Source organism: Bos indicus x Bos taurus, chromosome 6 (genome assembly GCF_003369695.1).
Source record: "Bos indicus x Bos taurus breed Angus x Brahman F1 hybrid chromosome 6, Bos_hybrid_MaternalHap_v2.0, whole genome shotgun sequence".
NCBI lineage: Eukaryota > Metazoa > Chordata > Mammalia > Artiodactyla > Bovidae > Bos > Bos indicus x Bos taurus.
Window position 1 is genome coordinate 55048736 of NC_040081.1, and position 22190 is coordinate 55070925.

The following is a 22190-nucleotide window of genomic DNA, read 5'->3' on the forward strand; positions in this document are numbered from 1 at the left end:
GAGACCTGGGTCCCACCCCTGGGTTGGGAAGATCCCTTGGAGAAGGGAAAGGCTACCCACTCCAGTATTCTGGCCAGGAGAATTCTGGGTGGCAAAGAGTTGGACAGGACTGAGCAACTTTCACTTACTTTTGCATGAAACTTCATGCTACAGGTCATATATCTCAATAAGAAAAAGCTTCCATCATGTTTTTTAAAGAGGTAATATGTTTGATTAATTAAAAAGAGGAACAGCTATGTATAGTTTGGGAGTATGAATAAAATTGTGCTGTAGAAAAAGCAAATATTTGCTTTGCTAAAAAAATAAAAACAGCTAAAACCTACATCTAAGAATAATGGGAAATAATTTTAAGATGACTTCTGAGTAGAGAGCCTTCACATTAAGCTATTAAAAATTGAGGCAAAAGACAGTAAGATTCAACCTAGAATGAGGGGAAAATTTCATAGCATTTATATTGATCAGAGAGAAAAATTTATTGAAAAAATAGGTAAACATAGTATTTTATACACTGCATATAACAAATATTTTAAAACATTTTTAAAACTGTAACTGTTATGAGTTTTTTTAAAGCAAAGGCAGAAGAACAAAAGAACTTCTAAAATACAAACTGCTGATCAGGGATACAACAATGAGGAAGTGGACTTGAGGTATTTGGAGGCGGAAATAGTACTTGGCGACTAAACATATTTATAATACAACTAGACTAAAAGTTCTTGCATAAGATACATCATGAAAGCTTGATACAAGTCTTCATGGCAAGGAACCCTACTTCAATATTTGACTTCAGGAAGAATGTAGGTAGATCTCAGGAAACTGTTTTTGGTTTGTTTTGGTTTTACCTGTCTTTCTGTTTTTAAACAAGTTCTTATGCATATTCTGATGCATAGCAAAGTTTGGAAGACTTTTAAAAGTTTAGCTTTGTAGAATTTAAAGGGATAAGAAGGGATTAGAGGGAAAGATATTTTATACAGTAATAAAAAATAGCACCAATTATCTGAGCACTTATTTTTTAATACCTGCTTCAAAATCTTTATGCAGAGTATCCCATTTGTTTATAACAATGCAATGTGGTATGTTCTATTATCAAACCCATTTTGTATTGATATTTAAGCACAGAGTCAAAGAGATAAAATAAACTGTCTTGGATGATAAAGCTGAATCAGTGCTCAAATCACTCAGAACACCAGAACCATCACTCAATAAATGGGGAATAATATTTTGCTGGTGCCTTCAAATAACCAGCCCCAGAAGATATTTTAGAAAGGAGTAATGCAAGAGAGATGTGTAGGAAGGTTACTTGTACGTTCTTTCTAAGAACATATATTTCTAGTATAATTACATGCATGATACAAATTTATAACCATTCAAAGTCTAAGTTTGCTGAAATACTGGAATAATGTAGTTATCTCTATTGAAATAAAGAAATATGTGTAAAAATGTACAGAAGTATTCACCCTCACCAATGCCATAATCCTATATTTACAGCCCACCACAATGCGTGAACTGTGAACTTTCAGATGTTCAAGCTGGTTTTAGAAAAGGCAGAGGAACCAGAGATCAAATTGCCAACATCCACTGGATCATCAAAAAAGCAAGACAATTCCAGAAAAACATTTATTTCTGCTTTGTTGACTATGCCAAAGCCTTTGACTGTGTGGATCACAATAAGCTATGGAAAATTCTGAAAGAGATGGGAGTACCAGACCACCTGACCTGCCTCTTGAGAAACTTGTATGCAGGTCAGGAAGCAACAGTTAGAACTGGACATGGAACAACAAACTGGTTCCAATAGGAAAAGGAGTACGTCAAGGCTGTATATTATCACCCTGCTTATTTAACCTACATGCAGAGTACATCATAAGAAACACTGGGCTGGAAGAAGCACAAGCTGAATCAAGATTGCCAGGAAAAATATCAATAATCTCAGATATGCAGATGACACCACCCTTATGGCAGAAAGTGAAGAGGAACTAAAAAGCATCTTGATGCAAGTGAAAGAGGAGAGTGAAAAAGTTGGCTTAAAGCTCAATATTTATAAAACTAAGATCATGGCATCTGGTCCCATCACTTCATGGGAAGTAGATGGGGAAACAGTGTCAGACCTTATTTTTGTGGGGGGCTCCAAAAGCACTGCAGATGGTGATTGTGGCCATGAAATTAAAAGACGCTTACTCCTTGAAAGGAAAGTTATGACCAACCTAGACAGCATATTCAAAAGCAGAGACATTACTTTGCTAACAAAGGTCCATCTAGTCAAGGCTATGGTTTTTCCAGTGGTCATGTATGGAAGTGAGAGTTGGACTGTGAAGAAAGCTGAGCACCGAAGAATTGATGCTTTTAAACTGTGGTGTTGGAGAAGACTCTTGAGAGTCCCTTGGACTACAAGGAGATCCAACCAGTCAGTTCTAAAGGAGATCAGTCCTGGGTGTTCTTTGGAAGGACTGATGCTGAAGCTGAAACTCCAATACTTTGGCTACCTCATGCAAAGAATTGACTCATTGGAAAAGACTCTGATGCTGGGAGGGATTGGGGGCAGGAGGAGAAGGGGATGACAGAGGATGAGATGGCTGGATGGCATCACCAACTTGATGGACATGAGTTTGTGTAAACTCCGGGAGTTGATGATGGACAGGGAGGCCTGGCATGCTGCGATTCATGGGGTCGCGAAGAGTTGTACACGACTGAGCGACTGAACTGACTGAACTGAACCTAGGTAAAACCCAAAATGACATGAAAAAAATACCTAAGTATGACTTCACATTTAAAATGGATCTTATCAGTCTATCCATTTAATATTCCTGACCAAGAACTTCAGAACGAATACCCTGTAGTATTCATTTCTGACCCAGAATTTAAACAACAGTTTTAACAGTTGTAGATTGGAGTAAAGAACATTAACTTTACAATTTCAGATTTTATAAATACAAGTATATTGTCTCTCCCTCCCTCTGTCTTTCCATCTCTCCCCTCAGAGTGCAATGAGAACTGAGTCTAGAGATAGAAAATATGGTAAAAGTTTACAGGATCCAATGGGACCCCACACATGAAAGCATTCATTTTGCAATCCCTGCGGCTATTCACTGGCTCTCAAAGATGGTTTTGAAGCTTTAAGAGATTATAACTAAATAGGATTTTACCAAGAGAAATCTCAGCTCTTAGCTTCAAAAGTCATCACGAAAATATTCTCCTAGCTGCCAAATTCAATTGGCACTACTGAACAATGCTTTTACTTTCAAAATCTCACTGTTAAGAAAAACAGATGACACAAATGTTCCATATTAGGGTAAAGCAAAAGATTGCCTAAAACAGTCTTCCCAAACTGTATGTCAAGGAACATGGTTGCACAAGTTTTAATACTGCAAAATAATTTTTTAAATCAAATACATTTAGGAAATTCTAGGTTAAAAAAAAAGGTTAAATACATTGCTTTTCCATATTACTTAGTAGACCATATGAAGAGCCTTTGTTAATCTCTAAAGTAGTGGGAAGTAAAATATTTAATCTTTTCTAAACACATTTTTACACAGATTTCTTTCTATTCTATAATATAGCTTACCATGTTAAACATTAAAAAAATAAAAACAACACAACCTACATTGGGGACTAACTATGTCTAAATCAGCCCTCAATAGAATAAAAAAATTATCCTTTGCATTCCCATTAAATAAAAAATATAGGAGAATAATATGAGCATATTAATATAAAACTATAATTTGAAAAGGATGTTGATTAACATATATGCTGTTATTTCACGTTAATTCAGTTTAATAGTATTCATGTCATTAATATGTTTCATTTTGTTCAATAAATAGAGCAACTTCCTGTCTATCAGTTGTAAGTATACTCAGCTTTAGTTTTATTTAGAGTAAGTTTAATGCCTTATTCATTCTTTTGTTTTTTAATCAGCTATAGATTTATGCTGACTTCTATCTTATTTGGGCTTCCCAGGTGGTGCTAGTGGTTAAAAACCCTGCAAATGCAGGAGACATAAGAGACTCAGTCTCATCCTCGGGTCAGGAGGATCCCCTACAGGAGGTCATGGCAATCCACTCTAGTATTCTTGCCTGGAGAATCTCATAGACAGAGGTGCCTGGCTGGCTATAGTCCATGGGGTTGCAAAGATTTGCACATGATTGAAGAGACTTGGCACACACACAGGCTATCTTTTTCGCTTATTTCCATTGTTAAATTCTATTTGAACTGCAAAATGCAATTCATGAGAAAATTATCTTTGAATTAAGTGAGTTATCCCTTATTTTCTTTCCATCATAGCCAAATCAGCCTTCAGAAACTGAACATTTTAATTTAATGAGGAAATAATGAATGTCTCAGCTAGTAAAGAATCCTTCTGCAATGTGGGAGACCTGGGTTCGATCCCTGGGTTGGGAAGATCCCCTGGAGAAGGGAAAGGTTACCCACTCTAGTATTCTGGCCTGGAGAATTCCATGGACTGTATAAGCCATGAGGTTGCAAAGAGTCAGACGTGACTAAGTGACTTTCACTACTACTAATCATAAAAGAGTTGATAAGAGAAACGAGAGGAGGTAAAAATTGAACCACTCAATTTTTAATCTTAGCATTTACCCATTTATATAGGAAAGACCTGAAAGAAAATACATTTCCCATCAATACAGTGGGCTTCCCAGGTGGCACTGTTGGTAGAGAATCTGCCTGCCACTTCAGGAGACCCAAGAGATGCAAGTTTGATCCCTGGGTCAGGAAGATCCCCTAGAGGAGGAAATGGTACACTACTCAAGTATTCTTGCCAGGAGAATCACATGGACAGAGGAGCCTGGCGGGTTATAGTCCATGGGGTCACAAAGAGTTGGACACGACTGAATATCTGAGCACATCAATACAGTATTATCTGCCAGCAGATTTATTTGGTTAGCCTTGTCATAGAAAAATAATAACTAGGTTAACCAGGGAGAGCTTTAAAGGGACTAAACATGGAAGAAAAGTGGGAGAATGGAGTTAAGGAGGTACTAAGACACTTTTATTTTTCTGGCAACTTCCAGTCCAAAATTTACTATAATTCAGAATGTTCAAGAGGACCCTAGGAAACATCATGTTCTCCATGATAATCCCTCCCTGATACATCTTTGTGGGTATTTTCAGCTGAATAGAGAGTACTCCCTTTGGTTGCATTTATTTGCAAACATTTTCATTTATCCATAACACACAAGAAAGTGTTATCCATGTTACACAGCAAATAAGAATTTAATGATTATAATTAGCCATTTTAAATTAAGGTTTAACAACAAGGCTGACCAAACTTTCATTCAGATATTTTCTACAAAAATAATGACAGTGAATTTGTCTCTGTAAGTAGAGAAGCCTTTTATTAAGAATTCCTTCCATTATCTTAGAACTGCCTAAGAGTATATTCTCCCCACCAGCTCTCTCCTTTTGAAAGTTGAATTTGTATTGTCATATGTGTAGGTAATAAATAGTTACTGATCACTTACTATAAGAAACATATGTGCTAGAAAGAATAGTTGTCAAGATAATAAAAATAAAGCACAACTCCTGATCTCAGAGAAACTTCAAACTAGTACAACACACACACACACACACACACAGTTAGAATTCTAATAAGTGATAGATATCATTATTCACTATATTGGCCATTTCACAAGGAATGAATCATTTTGCTGTGGGATTAGTAGATGTTTTATTTTTTTTCAGAAGTCTTAAGAAAATAGTATGTTTTCAACTGACAAAATGGAAGCGGATTTAGAATGTACAAATGAAAAATAACTTTGTGTGGAAAATTATATTACAATCATGCTTCTACTACTTTTGAAAGAGATTTAAGTTACCTGACTTTGTTTACTTATCTTTTAGTGGTGATTAAAATAGACTTTTAGTTTATGTTACTGTCTATATTGAAATCAGTATATAAGATATGCAAAGGATTGTAGAATAATTTAAGTACTCAGTAAATATCAAATGATGCTGAACTTTCATGAGAAAATGACTGTTAATTATTGGGTCTGACTATGTGCTAGACCCTGGATGTTTTACATTAATGATCTCAATCCTCATAAAAATTATGAGGAAATTAATTAAATTATACTTGTTCTGCTAAGGAAACACTTGTGAAGCATTAACCAACTTTCTCAAGTCACTCAAATCAGAATTAACAAATAGTTTCTCTTTGAATAAAGGAGAAATTTTTAAATAATTGCACTTTAAAAAGTAAAATTGGAGACATGCATGAATTTTAACATCTTACTTGATATAAGCTCATTTTTTAATAGAAATTCAGTTGATAGCATTGGGTACTTAATGGGAAAATATTAATAATTTGAAAAAGAATAGATACAGCTACATGTTTAACTGAATCACTTTGCTGTGCACTTGAAACTAACCCAACATTTTTAATAAACTATACTCCAAAATACAAATTTAAAACAAGAAATATAAGTAGCCAAAGCCAAATAGCTAAATGAAAAAATTACACTACCAATCAAAATTAATTTTATGCTGTACTATTAAATAGAGGTACTGCATTTTATATTTTTCATGCCCTTCAAGTACGGAGTGTTTGCAAGTACGTTTTATAGCAAACTACACAACACTGGTAACTGCATAAATAAAAAAATCAAATGAATAGAACTTTCATAGAATTTAATTGCTAATTATTATCAGTTATCAATATTATGCTGTGTGCTCAGTCACGTCCGACTCTTTGCAACACCATGGACATAGCCCACGAGGTTCCTTTGTCCATTGAATTCTCCAGACAAGAATACTGGAGTGGATGGACATTTCCTTCTCCATATCATTATTATAATAACAGTAATTGTTATAATTGGGTTTCCCAGGTGGTGCTAGTGATAAAGAACATGTCTGCCCGAAGGAGACATAAGAGAAGTGGGTTTGATTCCTGGGTTGGGAAGATCCCCTGGAGGAGGGCAAAGCAATCCACTCTAGTATTCTTGCATGGAAAATCCCATGGACAGAGGAGCCTGGTGGGCTACAGTCCATGTGGTCACAAAGAGTCAGGCATGACTGAAGTGACTTGGCACACAGTGTTATAATAATTTTAATTATTTTCTAAATTACAACAAAAAGTTATAGTGTTTACTCAAAAACATTTTAAATATGTCATATATCCCAATCTGGATTTCACACAAAAAAGGTGTGTTGTTTATAAACCCAAAACTTTTTATTGGAAAAAATGATACTAAAAAGTACTTTTGAGAATCAAAATGAATGTGTGTGTGTGTGTGTGTGTGTGTGTGTATTAGAAAACGCCATCTTAACAGATAAGATAAAAATGTACCCTATCTTACAAATAATAGTGAGCTATGCCTTTCTCTGGGCTTCACTGGTGGCTCAGTGGTAAAGAATATACCTGTCAATGCAGGACTGCATGTTTCAATCCCTGGGTTGGGAAGATCCCCTGGAGAAGGAAATGGAAACCTACTCCAATATTCTTGCCTGGGAAATCCTATGGACAGAGGAGCCTGGTGGTCTTACAGCCCATGGGGTCTCAAAAGAGTTGGAGATGACTGAAGAACTAAATAATGCCTTTTGTATGGGAATGAAAGACTGAACAATTCCTCCCCACATAGTTTTCTTCAAGGACTTAAAAAAAGGGAATCTTTTTCCAAATTCTACATACAACTTCCATGTTATGCTGGACATCAATATGCAGATGACTAGAAGGAAGAAAAAAACAGAGTTGGAGTATAGAACAATGACTCCCACATTATTTGATACTTCTATCAAAATGTGAGGTTTGTGTTCTATTCCAGAATCCTGGGTGGAATTCAATTAATCCAGTGTGGGGCAGTAATGCTATGTGACTGCTGAGGCTGGTTCAAAAGTAGATCCTACCTTTGCCTGGTGTTCTCAAGCAGTCAGTCCTAAAGGAAACCAATCTTGAATATTCACTTGAAGGACTAATGCTAAAAATGAAGCTCCAATACTTTGGCCACCTAATGCAAAGAGCTTACTCACCAGAAAAGACCCTGATTCCTGGAAAGATTAAGGGCAGGCAGAGAAGCAGGCAACAAAAGATGAGATGATTGGGTGGTTTCATCAATTCAATAGACATGAGTTTAAGCAAACTCTGGGAGATAGTGAAGGACACAGAAGCTTAGCTTGCTGCACCTACTAGGGTCTTAAAGAGTCGGGCACAACTGAGTGACTGAACAACAACTCAAGATGTTTACTTTTGGAGAAGGCAGATGCCATTTAGAAATTACAGCTACCCTCAGTCCACCTTACTTGAATGCCCCATGTAGATGCTCCAGTCACAGTTCTTGGCTGAACTTCTAGCTGGCAGACAGCATCAGCACAAAGCCACATGAATTACTTGAGATCTCCAGTCAGAGGAGCTTTAGGTGACTCCAATTCAGGTGACTCAATTCATAAAAGAGTCTACCCTAGAATAGCCAAACCAATCCTTTCTGAAAGTTCTGGCTGCCCCCACTCCACAATTTGGGGGAAAAAAAGAGGTTATTTTAACCTGCTAAGTTTTGCAGCAATAGTGTCTATCAGAAAAATACAAAAGTTTTGTATGGCCTATATGTAAAAAAGGCACATTTGACTTCTGTCAACATATTGTGTTAGTCTACTGGGACCAGAATAATACAGACTGGGTGACTTATATACAACAAACATTTATTTCTCATAATTCTGGGAAAATTGAAAAGTCTAAGATCAGGACACCTGCAGATTCAGTGTCTAGTGAGTGCCCATTTTCTGACTCATAGGCACCTGTCTTTTCTCTGTGTTCTTACATGGTGGAAGGCTTCCCTGGTGGCTCAGATGGTAAACAATCTACCCGCAATGTAGGAGACCCAGGTACAAACTCAGTTGGGAAGACCCCCTGGAGAAGGGAATGGCTACCCAGTCCAATATTCTTGCCTGGATAAGTCCATGGACAGAGGAGTCTGGTGGGTTAGTCAGTCCACAGGGTTGCAAGGAGTCAGGCACAACTGAGCGACTAACACTACATGGTGGAAGAGGGGAGGAAAATCTCTAGAGTCTCTTGTATAAGGGAGCTAATCTGACTCATGAGGGCTCCATACTCATGATCTAGTTACCCCTCAAAAGCCCCACTGACAAATATCATCGCACTGGAGATTAGGTTTTATTTATTTTATTTTTATTTATTTTTAATTTATTCATTTTAATTGGAGGTTAATTACTTTACAATATTATAGTGGTTTTTGCCATACATTGACATGATTCAGCGATGGGTGTATTTTTAATAGATGGATTTTGGAGGATACATTCATTCTACAGCACACACTAATAATATCATTGGCTAGAACTCAGAAACATAGCCACACATAGCTTAAAGGGAAGATTGGAAAATGGAATCTATGTACTCAAGAATAGTTAAGAGGAATGTGAATTTGGTAAGCATCTCCTATTGGACATATGATATAATATTTGTGTTGGGGATGAAAAGGAAGAAATAAATAAGAGCATTTAAAATCTTTTATGGTCAATAAATGTCCACCATTTATTGGTTTCAATCCTTAATGTTTTGAGGAAGGGAAGAGGTCATAAAAATTCTAGTAAAAACTTATGAAGTATTTTCCATAGCAAATCTTTATAACCACCTCAAATATCTATTTGTGGTCTATTTGAATATCCTAGAATTTAACTTCTGGTAGAAATTCTAAACTGCCACAACTAATTTACTAATTTTACTTCCTGACTCTTTCAGTTCAGTTCAGTTCAGTCGCTCAGTTATGTCCGACTCTTTGCAACCCCATGAATTGCAGCATGCCAGGCCTCCCTGTCCATCTCCAACTCCCGGAGTTCACTCAAACTCATGTCCATTGAGTCGGTGATGCCATCCAGCCATCTCATCCTCTGTCATCCCCTTCTCCTCCTGCCCCCAATCCCTCCCAGCATCAAAGTCTTTTCCAATGAGTTAACTCTTGGCATGAGGTGGCCAAAGTACTGGAGTTTCAGCTTTAGTATCATTCCTTCCAAAGAATACCCAGGACTGATCTCCTTTAGAATGGACTGGTTGGATCTCCTTGCAATCCAAGGTACTCTCAATGGTCTTCTCCAGCACCACAGTTCAAAAGCATCAATTCTTCGGTGCTCAGCTTTCTTCATAGTCCAACTCTTACCCATATATGACCACTGGAAAAACCATAGCCTTGACTAGATGCACCTTTGCTGGCAAAGTAATGTCTCTGCTTTTGAATATCTTGTCTCTTTACTTCTAATAATTTAATTTCCATTTGCAAATCTACTCAATAGTCTTTGGGTACTTCCCCAATTCTTGTGTAGTGCCACATTACAGCAGCTACTCAATAAGTTGTTGGCAATGGAGAGTGGAAATAGAAGAGGAAAAGAAAAGTGATATTTATTGAGAACCCACAAAATATCTTCTGTTAGTTACTGCACTTGGGTTATTTCTTTTAAATGTAAAATAATCCTTCAAGAAATGTATTATCATACTCTATTTAACAGATGAATATATTGTTTCACTGAGTTTCATTGAACAACTTTACCATTGTTGCCTGTTTCTGTGTAAAGTCTTGTGTTTACATTTTGTCAGCAATGTAAATATTATCACCAAATATATAATTGAAAAGTTTTCTTTATTTGTATTTTATGGCCAGCACTGGCTTCCAGGTTGGCTCAATGGTGAAGAATCCATCTGCCAATGCAGGAATCTCAAGAGATGCAGGTTCAATCCCTGGGTCGGGAAGATTCCCTGGAAAAGGAAGATTCTTGCCTGGAAAACCCTATGGACAGAGCAGCCTGGTGGATTCAGTCCATTGGGGTTGCAAAGATCTGGGCATGACTTGAGCAACTAACACTTTCACTTTCTTTGCAAGAGATGAAGAAAACACTGAAATTAGAAACTGACTATAGAAGTGTAGGAGGAAATAAAATATGTCTCCAGCCAGTAAGATCAAAGCTATATGATTTTTAAAATGCCATTATTGTCAACTTGAACATAGACTCCACAATGACAGGGTTTTCCTTGACTCATACTTTGTATCTCAAAGGGTTAGCTTGTTGCCTAGTCCAAACTACCTGCTCAGAGAACAAATAGACCAAAATGTGAGGCTGGGTCAGATATCAAATTCAGTGCTACCCTCCAGCACAGAATAGACTTCACCTAATCAAAATCATTTCTAGACAGTAAAACTAATTCCAGATATTTTAAAGATTTCCTCTAATATTTTAAGTAACTTACATGCCCTAAAGATTTAGTAAAGGACTTTCCTAGTGATCCAGTGGTTAAGACTCTTCACTTCCAGTGCAGGGACCTGGGTAAAATCCCTGGTGGGGGAACTAAGATCCTACATATCGTGTGGCATGGCCAAAAAAAAAAAAAAAAAGTCTAGTAAATGGAGGGAAAGGGAAAGGGAAAGTGAAGTCACTCAGTCATGTCCGACTCTTTGCGACCCCATGGACTATAGCCTACCAGGCTCCTCCATCCATGGGATTTTCCAGACAAGAATGCTGGAGTAGGTTGCCATTTCCTTCTCCAGAAGATCTTCCCAACCCAGGGGTTGAACCCAGGTCTTCTGCATTGTAGGCAGACGCTTTACCATCTGAGCCACCAGGGAAGTCAAAGGAGGGACTATGAATGAAATCCAACTATGTCTGACACCAAATTCCATTTCCTTCCTACTATATCTTTCTGCCACAATGTAATATTTAAAATTTTATTATATACATGAATCAGATATCTTTATTCAACAGATTCTATTCAGAATTATTTTGTGTACTTTTATTTCAAATGTTAAATCAGGGAAGGTTGTATCCCCAGGTAACAATGCTCCAATTTAATAAATCAATTTAAGTCCTATTTTATGTATGCAATTGCTAATGAGAAAATTCCTTTTCTGACGTCCTATGTATCCTAAAATTTAACATTTCACCTAACACATTTTATTGATTCTAAAGGAAAACAAAACAAAACGTTCCATTAACATAGATGACCCTCTATGTAGCTTAAATAACTACAATTGGAATGAACTCATTGCTTTATACAGATCTCACTAGCTAATGATGTTGGAAAGTATCCTCTCCCATTTCCTATCAATATATCAAATATTTCTGTTGAAGCAGACAGACCAAAATGAAGCTTGATGGTTGTGAGCAAGGCTTAGAACCCAGATGAGCAGAATATCTCTGTGAGCTTGTGAACCAGCATTGAAACGTATCAAACAACATGGATTTTCTTGGCCTTGTGGTCTCCCCAGACTAATCCAAAACAAATTACTCAATAAAGGATAATGAGCAGTTCTTGTAAAATGTAGCTTCCCAAATTGAAAAATCTCAAGTATAATCTTCAAAAATCCACTTCCTTTTAGACATATAAACAAGTTAATCATATCACTTAAATAGATCTGTTCCTGATTTCTGAAATTTTTTTCAGGAAAAGGGGTACATGCAGATAATTTTGTGAACAAAGACACAAGTCTTCAGAATCCATCATAAATTTTAGTGAAGTAAATAATAGGTATGAGCTTCCTGGGTGGCTCAGATGGTAAAAGAATCCACCTGCAATGAAGGAGACCTGGATTCAACCCCTGGGTTGGGAATATCCCCTGGAGGAGAGCATGACAACTCCAGTAGTCTTGCCTGGAGAATCCCTATGGACTGAGGAACTTGGTTGGCTGAAGTCCATGGAGTCGAAAAGAATCAGACACAACTGAACGAACAAGCACAGCACATAAAAACAGTAGGTATAATAGAAAGTTTTAGAGAACATTAGGAATTAGTAGTTGATTAATGCCATGAGGATGACCTACTTTCAGTGTCTTGTGGGATGACCAAGATAATCCACTTCTTGATTCATGAAGTAAAAAAAAAAAAAAAATTAGTATCTTACCCAAAGCCATGTTTGCCTCTCTAGTAAAGGTTTCAGTGGATGCCTTGTTCAGAACTTTCAACAGAGTTAAATCCATGGAAAATCTGTAAATTTCAATTATTCATGACCCATGGATAATACAGACTTGATTTAAATTGACCACAGAAAATACTTATACTAATGATACTAAAATGGACTGGTTTTGGGCAAAATTATAACTTGTAGTTTATCATGTTTTGTATATACATGCCTCTTTACTTGGAGAAAAAAGCTAAGACTCATTACCACATTTAAAAGTAGTTATAAAAAATGTAGATATTAAAGGGGAAATATAGAGGCTGTCTTTTTTAGAATTAAGTTAAACTCTATCCCTTCTGATCTACAAACTTTATTGCCACTTTTACTTTATAAGTTCTATTTATACAGTCTTTGGGGTATTAAACTGCTTTTTCTGCAAGTCTAGTTGCTTCTTATAAAACCTTTTCCTTTTGATTCATTGACAGCTCATCAACCAACAAATATCAGTAGTGACAAACTATGATTGAAGCACGTATCTCAATCTCTTTCAGAATCTCAATATATTTCTGATTCAATACTGAATTTACCATTATTAGCTCATCCCCTCTCTTACTGTCTGTGTTCATCCATCAAGGATAAACTACATGTCAGGCCTAAAATCATTTGAACCAAGAGAAGAAAAAGGAATAAAAAAACATTAGTTCACTATAATCCTGCTATCATTTAATTTATCTTACTGTAAAATTTATTTCTGAATAATTATATCCAATAGGAAATTATATTTTTCCAAATTACTAATTCCTGAAAATTGAAGTGATTTCTCATTTGATAATAACAATTAGTCCATATTTTCTTTGTTATGCCTCAAACTACTAAGTTTGGAAAAATATCTATAAACATAAATAATCATCTGGTAATGATATCCAATTAGCATATCAAGCTAAGTTTGTATTCTGAAGTATTGTAGTGATTCAGTTGACTGAATAGTGCACACCATGTATCTAATATGAGCCAGCCATTTCTATTAAGGAAAAATTTGAATTTCATTATGAACTTATTCCCTTTATTCATGATCTAACCCTTTATGCCTAGCAATTCAGCCCAGAAATTTCTATAGCCTAAATAAATTCAGTGATGAATTTGGGCTCTAGGAATATGTAATATTTTTATCAATTTAAAATAATAAAATAAAGCTATAAAATATTATATATGTATCATGATAAATTAGTTTATATCAATAGATATATATATGATTTACATTTGTATGTAGTATATATATAAAGGATATATATGATATATAAAGGATATATGTATATATTAGTTAAATGCAAGCTATACTACATCATATTGGAACCAAAATAAAAGCTAAGACAATTTCATATATGGGATTTTATTTGGCTGTAAAAATAAACCTAGCAATGAAAGTAATTGTGGAGTAAATATTTTGCATTTTATTCACTATCATATGTGTATTTGTAGTAGGCAGAATAATGACACTTCTCCCACCAAAGATGTCTCTCATATCTGTAATTTGTGAATATTTAACTTTAGGTAACCTAGGCAGATTAAGGTCGCAGATGGAATTAAGGTTGCTAATACCTTGTGAAAGATGGATGATAGATAGAAAGATAGGTACATAGACAGATAGATAATAGATAAAGAAAATTATTATGAGAAATTAGCTCATGTGATTACAGAGTTTGGAGAATTCCCATTATCTGTCATCTATACCAAGGAAAGTTAGTGATACTGAATTATATCAAGTACAAAGTACTTGAATTGTGTCAAGTACAAAGTACTGAATAGTCCAAGTACAAAGATTCAAGAAGTAGAGGAGCCAATGATGTAAATCCTAGTTTAAGGACTGTGGAAGACCAATGTATTGCTCTAGTAGATAAGAAGGTAGAAAAGGGAACAAATTCCTCCTTTCTCAGCTTTTTGCTATATTCATGTTCTAGCATGGATGATGCCCATTCACATGGGGAAGGGAATATATTTTACTGAGTCCACCAATTCAAATGCTAATCCCATCCAGAAATAACCTAATAGACATACCCAAAAATAATGTTTAATCTGGACACCCCAGGCTACCCTTAATTAGACACATCTAGGTAACTATCACGGGTTGCTATAACATACTGCCATAGACTCAGGGGCAGAAACAACAGACTTTATTTCTCACAGTTATAGAGATTAGAAAGTCCAAGATCAAGTTCTGGCAAATTTGGTTCATGGCAAGTGCCTGATTCCTGGCTTGTAGACAAACACCTTCTCAAGATGTGCTCAAATCCCCTTTGAGAGAGAGGGGTCTCTTGTGTGTCTTTCTCTTCTCATAAAGACACTAATCCCATTATGAGGGCACCATCCTCATGACCTCATCTAAACTTAATTCCCAATGACCTCACCTCCAAATATCACCCACTGGGGGTTAATAGTTTTGAAAGGAACACATTTGGTCCATAACACAAAGTAAGGTAAGTCAGTTGTTTGTGTTTGAAAGAAAGCCTGTAAAAGCCCTAATAAAGATCTCTGCAAAAGCTGGGACCTCTGACCTCCCAGGAAAACCATATGACACAGAAACTCAGCCAGCCTGACTGTGAATAAGCACTGGGTATTGTTCTCCCTGGGAACAATACCCAATGGACTGTGCTGAATTGGGTTTTCAGTGTACTGGGATGTACACACGGAAAAAAATTCTAACTTTTTCATGCAGACCTTAAGAAAAAATTTTCCTTGCAGAGGTCACTAACGTGCCAGCAGGAGAGTCAGAGAATTAGAATCAATAATAGACTGACCATTTTTAATGCAACAGTGTCCTTATTATCCTTCTCACGCTCATTAACTCTGGCTGCTTAGCTTGTAGGAGGAAATAAATGTAAATATTTCATAACCAAGTGTGTGCATCATTAGTAATTTCTACCAATGTTCTCTATCCTTGGATATCTTGAACTGAAGAGTTTCACCTTTAACCTTCAGCTAATATCTACACACACACACACACACACACACACACACACACACATTGCAACAGAACCAGTGGATACCCAGCTGGAAACATGACTAATTCAGAGATATAAACTAGTTTCTGGTCTTGACAACTCACGTAATTGTCTAATAGCCCATAAAAGGATCAGCCATGGAAGCTTTGTACAGGCCCAAAAGCACATTATGGACTTCTCACATGGCTCCATAGTAAAGAATCTGCCTGCGATGCAGGAGGTGAAGGAGACACGGGTTCAATCCCTGGGTTGGGAAGATCCCCTGAAGGAGAAAATGACAACCCATCCTGATACTCTTGCCTGGAGAATCCTATGGAGAGAGGAGCCTTGTGGGCCCATAGGGTCGCAAAGAGCCAGACACGACTAAGCAGCTAAGCGCACAGCACATGCATCCTCTTGCCAAGACTGACCTAATTATTGATCCTTCTGTACGCGAAGCGGGGACGGCGTCGGCGACCTATTTATTTATTTAAATATTTTATCAAAGATATAAAGAGTAATAGGATGAGGATAGCTCAGTAGGAAAATTCAGTGGAGAAAAGAGGCTGAGTGGCTTGGTTTACGCGGGAGACCAATAAAACTTCAAGACAAGAAGTTTGCACCACTTACGTAGGCCGCAGGCGTCTTTCCGTTTTCCCAAAGGAGAGGAGACACTGAGGCCTCCCCGGTCGGATCTTAGAAGCCCAGGCATAATTAGTAAGCATGGTGGGTTCCGCGCTCTAGATGGAGACTCAACCAGAGTGAGAGAGAGAGCGACCTGGGGAGACCAGTATTTCGAGAAACTGATCCCAATTCTTTATTTTCCATGGTCTACTTTTATACACTGAGATGTTATACAAAAGTCACGTGGGGACAGCAGTCCTGACTTTTATTAAAGTCAGGTGCTTCATACAAATGTATACAGAGGTCTTAGGGGTGTTACATCATCTTCTGGCCAGGGGGGCCTGCTGACAATTTACGACCCTCTCCTTGTGACAGTGGTCAGTCAATCAGGACACTTATTTCTCCAGGGCTGATTATTCTCAAAACAGACGCCACCCAAATAAAGTTACATTCCTACAGGGTGAGGGTGTAGTGGGTTTTAGTTAAGGAAAGAATTTACTTAGCCTAAGGTCTAACATGATTAATATCAAAGGTTAATACTTATTCCTTCTATATATTCATTAATGTGTGTAAGGGCAGGGGATATGGAGACTTAGCAACAAACGTTGGCTCAACAAATGAAAAACCCTTCACCAACACAATTTCTAATTAGCCCACTATACTTATAGTTTTCTAACTTCTCTAAAGAACCTGTTTTTAGAAGGTTTAAAGCATCTCGTGCCTCTCACGGTTGGGAGGCTGTGAGCAATCACATGTGGCCCGACGAGCCTGTCAGGCAGGCTAGAGAAACTTCAGAGGAGTTTGTAGGTTAAAACACTCTTGTCACACCCAAGAGTTTTTATTGACTGGAGCTCTAGGTTAACTCCTTCTCCGAAAGAGGTGGTGGGGGACAGCCCCCCGTAAAGTCAGAGGTGTAGGTAAGAGCACAAAGTAGTAAAGTAGGCAGGCTCTGGTTATGGGGGTAGACGCTCGAGGATTTCCAGGGGGACTCCTGAGGCTCGATCCCGCCTTTGCGTATGTCGAGCCTTCTTCCTCATGACCTTTGTCATGGGCGGAGTACCTCACTCTGGCCCCCAACATCTGAACAGTTAACAGTCAAGGAAAACAGCTCTCAGTGTGGCACCATGCCTCCTGTTCTGCATAACAAATTGCCACAACCAAGTGACATAAAGCAAGGATTTATTACCACACAGTTCTATAGGTCAGAAGCCTAAGACCAGTGTGAGACCCTAGATAAGCCCCATAGGGTCTCACATGGCCAAAATCAAGATATTACTGAGGCTCAGCTACTATCTGGAGGCTCTGGGCAAAGATCCACATCTAAACTCATGTAAATGGTTAACAGAACTCAGTTCTGTGTGTTTGTAGGAGTCTTTTTCTTGGATGGCTCTCAACAAGCCTCTCTAGCCTTCCTCAAGGCTGCTCTCAAGCCCTTGTACTTGACACCTCAAATTTCAAAGCCAGCTGAAGTATGTTGAGACATTTTCCTGTTTCTCTGGCTCGGTCTTCTTCAACTTCCAGGTGAAAAGTCTCTGCAATTAAAGGGCTCATAGGATTCAGTTAGGTATACCTGGATCATTTCCATTATGATTAACTCAAAGTCAACTGATGCTCTGGGGGAGAATGGATACATGCATGTGTATGGCTTAGTGCCCTCACCGTTCACCTGAAATTACCACACCATTGTTAATCTGCTATACCCCAATACAAAATGTTTTTGGTGAAGGAAAAACAAAGACAACTGATAGATGTAAATAACTGATAGCCACATATAAATTTAGTACACATAGGTACTTAAGATTTAGTAAATTTACTACCTCTGCAAATTTTTTTTCCATAGAATATAACAATCACGGTCATGATATATCATCATATTCACAGTCAAAGGAATTAGGAGTAGACATCTTAGAGAGTTGTCTTTTAGAATTCTTGTCCAGAGACTAACCAGCCACTTGTGAGGGGAAAAAAAGTTTATATCACACTTCTCTTCTGGAAAAGGCAGTGATTCTTTCTGACAATGACTGGCAGTTATTCTGGATATGTTTGGCTTTTCATGTCTATAGCACTGCAGCCAGCAAAACTGTCCAAGAGCTCACAAAATATGTGATATATTGACAGGGATCCAAGACAATAATGGACTATGGAGACATTTTATGGCTAAGGAAGGGTGGCCAAAGGCATATGATTATGGATCCACTGTTCTTATCATGCACCACATCCCTAGGAAGATGGTTCCCTGATGAAGTCTTGGAATAACCTCTCAAAGGTACATCCAAGGAGCTAGAAATGACATACTATGAATTTAAGAAAGTGTTAGGGTCTAGTTTATAGTTTAACCTTCTGACATTATATAGTACTATGTCACCAATAGTTAGACTGTATGCATCTAGTTTAAATGTTGGAAAGCAGGAGTAGCAATACTCATATCAGATAAAATAGACTTTAAAATAAAGGCTGTGAAAAGAGACAAAGAAGGACACTACATAATGATCAAAAGATCAATCCAAGAAGAAGATATAACAATTATATATGTACCCAACATAGGAGCAGCACAATATGTAAGGTAATAGCTAACAAGTATGAAAGGGGAAATTAACAATAACACAATAATAGTGTGAGATTTTAATGCTCCACTCACATCTATAGATAGATCAACTAAACAGAAAATTAACAAGGAAACACAAACTTTAAATGATACAATAGACCAGTTAGACCTAATTGATATCTATAGGACATTTCACCCCAAAACAATGAATTTCAACTTTTTCTCAAGTGCACATGGAACCTTCTCCAGGATAGATTTGGGCCATAAATCTAGCCTTGGTAAATTAAAAAAAAAAAAAAAACTGAAATCATTCCAAGCATCTTTTCTGACCACAATGTAGTAAGATTAGATGTCAATTACATGAGAAAAACTATTAAAAATTCCAACATATAAAGGCTGAACAACACTCTGCTGAATAAACAACAAATCACAGAAGAAATCAAAAAAGAAATCAAAATATACATAGAAACCAGTGAAAATGAAAACACAACAACCCAAAACCTATGGGACACTGTAAAAGCAGTGCTAAGGGGAAGGTTCATAGCAATACAAGCTTACCTCAAGAAACAAGAAAAAATTCAAATAAATAACCTAACTCTACACTTAAATCAACTAGAAAAGGAAGAAATGAAAAACCCCAGGGTGAGTAAAAGGAAAGAAATCTTAAAAAATAGGGCAGAAATAAATGCAAAAGAAACCAAAGAGACCATAGCAAAAATCAACAAAGCTAAAAGCTGGTTCTTTGAGAAGATAAATAAAATTTGCAAACCATTAGCCAGACTCATCAAGAAACAAAGGGAGAAGAATCAAATCAACAAAATTAGAAATGAAAATGGAGAAATCACAAAAGATAACACAGAAATACAAAGGATCATAAGAGACTACTGTCAGCAATTATATGTCAATAAAATGGACAACTTGGAAGAAATGGACAAATTCTTAGAAAAGTACAACTTTCCAAAACTAAATCAGGAAGAAATAGAAAATCTTAACAGACCCATCACAAGCATGGAAATTGAAACTGTAATCAGAAATCTTCCAGCAAACAAAAGCCCAGAAGCAGAGGGCTTCACAGCTGAATTCTACCAAAAATTTAGAAAAGACATAATACCTATCCTACTCAAATTCTTCCAGAAAATTGCAGAAGAAGGTAAATTTCCAAACACATTCTATGAGGCCACCATCAGCCTAATACCAAAATCAGACAAAGATGCCACAAAATGAAAAACTACAGACCAATATCACTAATGAACATAGATGCAAAAATCCTTAGCAAAATTCCAGCAAACAGAATCCAACAACATATTAAAAAGATCATACACCACGACCAAGTGGGCTTTATCCCAGGGATGCAAGGATTCTTCAATATCCACAAATCAGTGTAATACACCACATTAACAAATTGAAAAATAAAAACCATATGATTATCTCAATAGATGCAGAGAAAGCCTTTGATAAAATTCAACATCCATTTATGATAAAAACCCTCCAGAAAGCAGGAATAGAAGGAACATACCTCAACATAATAAAAACTATATAGGACAAACCCACAGCAAACATTATCCTCAATGGTGAAAAATTGAAAGCATTCCCATAAAGTCAGGAAGAAGACAAGGGTGCCCACTCTCACCACTGCTATTAAACATAGTTTTGGCCACAGCAATCAGAGCAGAGAAAGAAATAAAAGGAATCCAGATTGAAAAAGAAGAAGTAAAACTCTCTCTGTTATAGATGACATGATCCTCTACATAGAAAACCCTAAAGACTCCACCAGAAAATTATTAGAGCTAATCAATGATAGTAAAGTTTCAGGATATAAAATCAACACACAGAAATCCCTTGCATTCCTATACACTAACAATGAGGAAACAGAAAGAGAAATAAAGGAAACAATTCCATTCACCATTGCCATGAAAAGAATAAAATATTTAGGAATATATCTACCTAAAGAAACAAAAGATCTATATATAGAAAACTATAAAAGACTGGTGAAAGAAATCAAAGAGGACACAAATAGATGGAGAAATATACTGTGTTTATGGATCAGAAGAATCAATACAGTGAAAATGAGTATTCTACCCAAAGCAATCTATAGATTCAATGCAATCCCTGTCAAGCTAACAACGGTATTTTTCACCGAACTAGAACAAATAATTTCACAATTTGTATGGAAATACAAAAAACAAAAACAAAAGCAAAAACCTCGAATAGCCAAAGCAATCTTGAGAAAGGAGAATGGAAATGGAGCAATCAACATGCCTGACTTCAGACTACACTACAGTCATCAAGACAGTATGAAACAAGAACAAATACAGAAATATAGATCAATGAAACAAAATAGAAAGCCCAGAGATAAATCCATGCACCTATGGACACCTTGAACTGTGGTTCTGGAGAAGACTCTTGAGAGTCCCTTGGACTGCAAGGAGATCTAACCAGTCCATCCTGAGGGAGATCAGTCCTGGGTGTTCATTGGAAGGACTGATGCTGAAGCTGAAATTCCAATACTTTGGCCACCTCATGAGAAGAGTTGACTCATTTTAAAAACCCTCATACTGGGAGGAATTGGGGGCAAAAGGAGAAGGGGACGACAGAGGATGAGATGGCTGGATGGCATCACCGACTTGATGGACATGAGTTTGGGTAAACTCCAGGAGTTGGTGATGGACAGGGAGGCCTGGCATGGTGCGATTCATGGGGTCACAAAAAGTCAGACAAGACTAAGCAACTGAACTGAACTGAATTGATGGACACCTTATCTTTGGCAAAGGAGGCAAGAATATACAATGGAGAAAAGATAATCTCTTTAACAAGTGGTGCTGGGAAAATTGGTCAACCACTTGTAAAAGAATGAAACTAGAACACTTTCTAACACCATTCACAAAAATAAACTCAAAATGGATTAAAGATCTAAACGTAAGACCAAAAACTATTAAACTCCTAGAGGAAAACGTAGGCAAAACACTCTCCGACATAAATCACAGCAGGATCCTCTATGACCACCTCCCAGAGTATTGGAAATAAAAGCAAAAATAAACAAACGGGACCTAATTAAACTTAAAAGCTTTTTCACAATGAAGGAAACTATAAGCAAGGTGAAAAGACAGCATTCAGAATGGGAGAAAGTAATAGCAAACAAAGCAATGGACAAAGAATTAATCTCAAAAATATGCAAGCAACCCCTGCAGCTCAATTCCATAAAAATAAA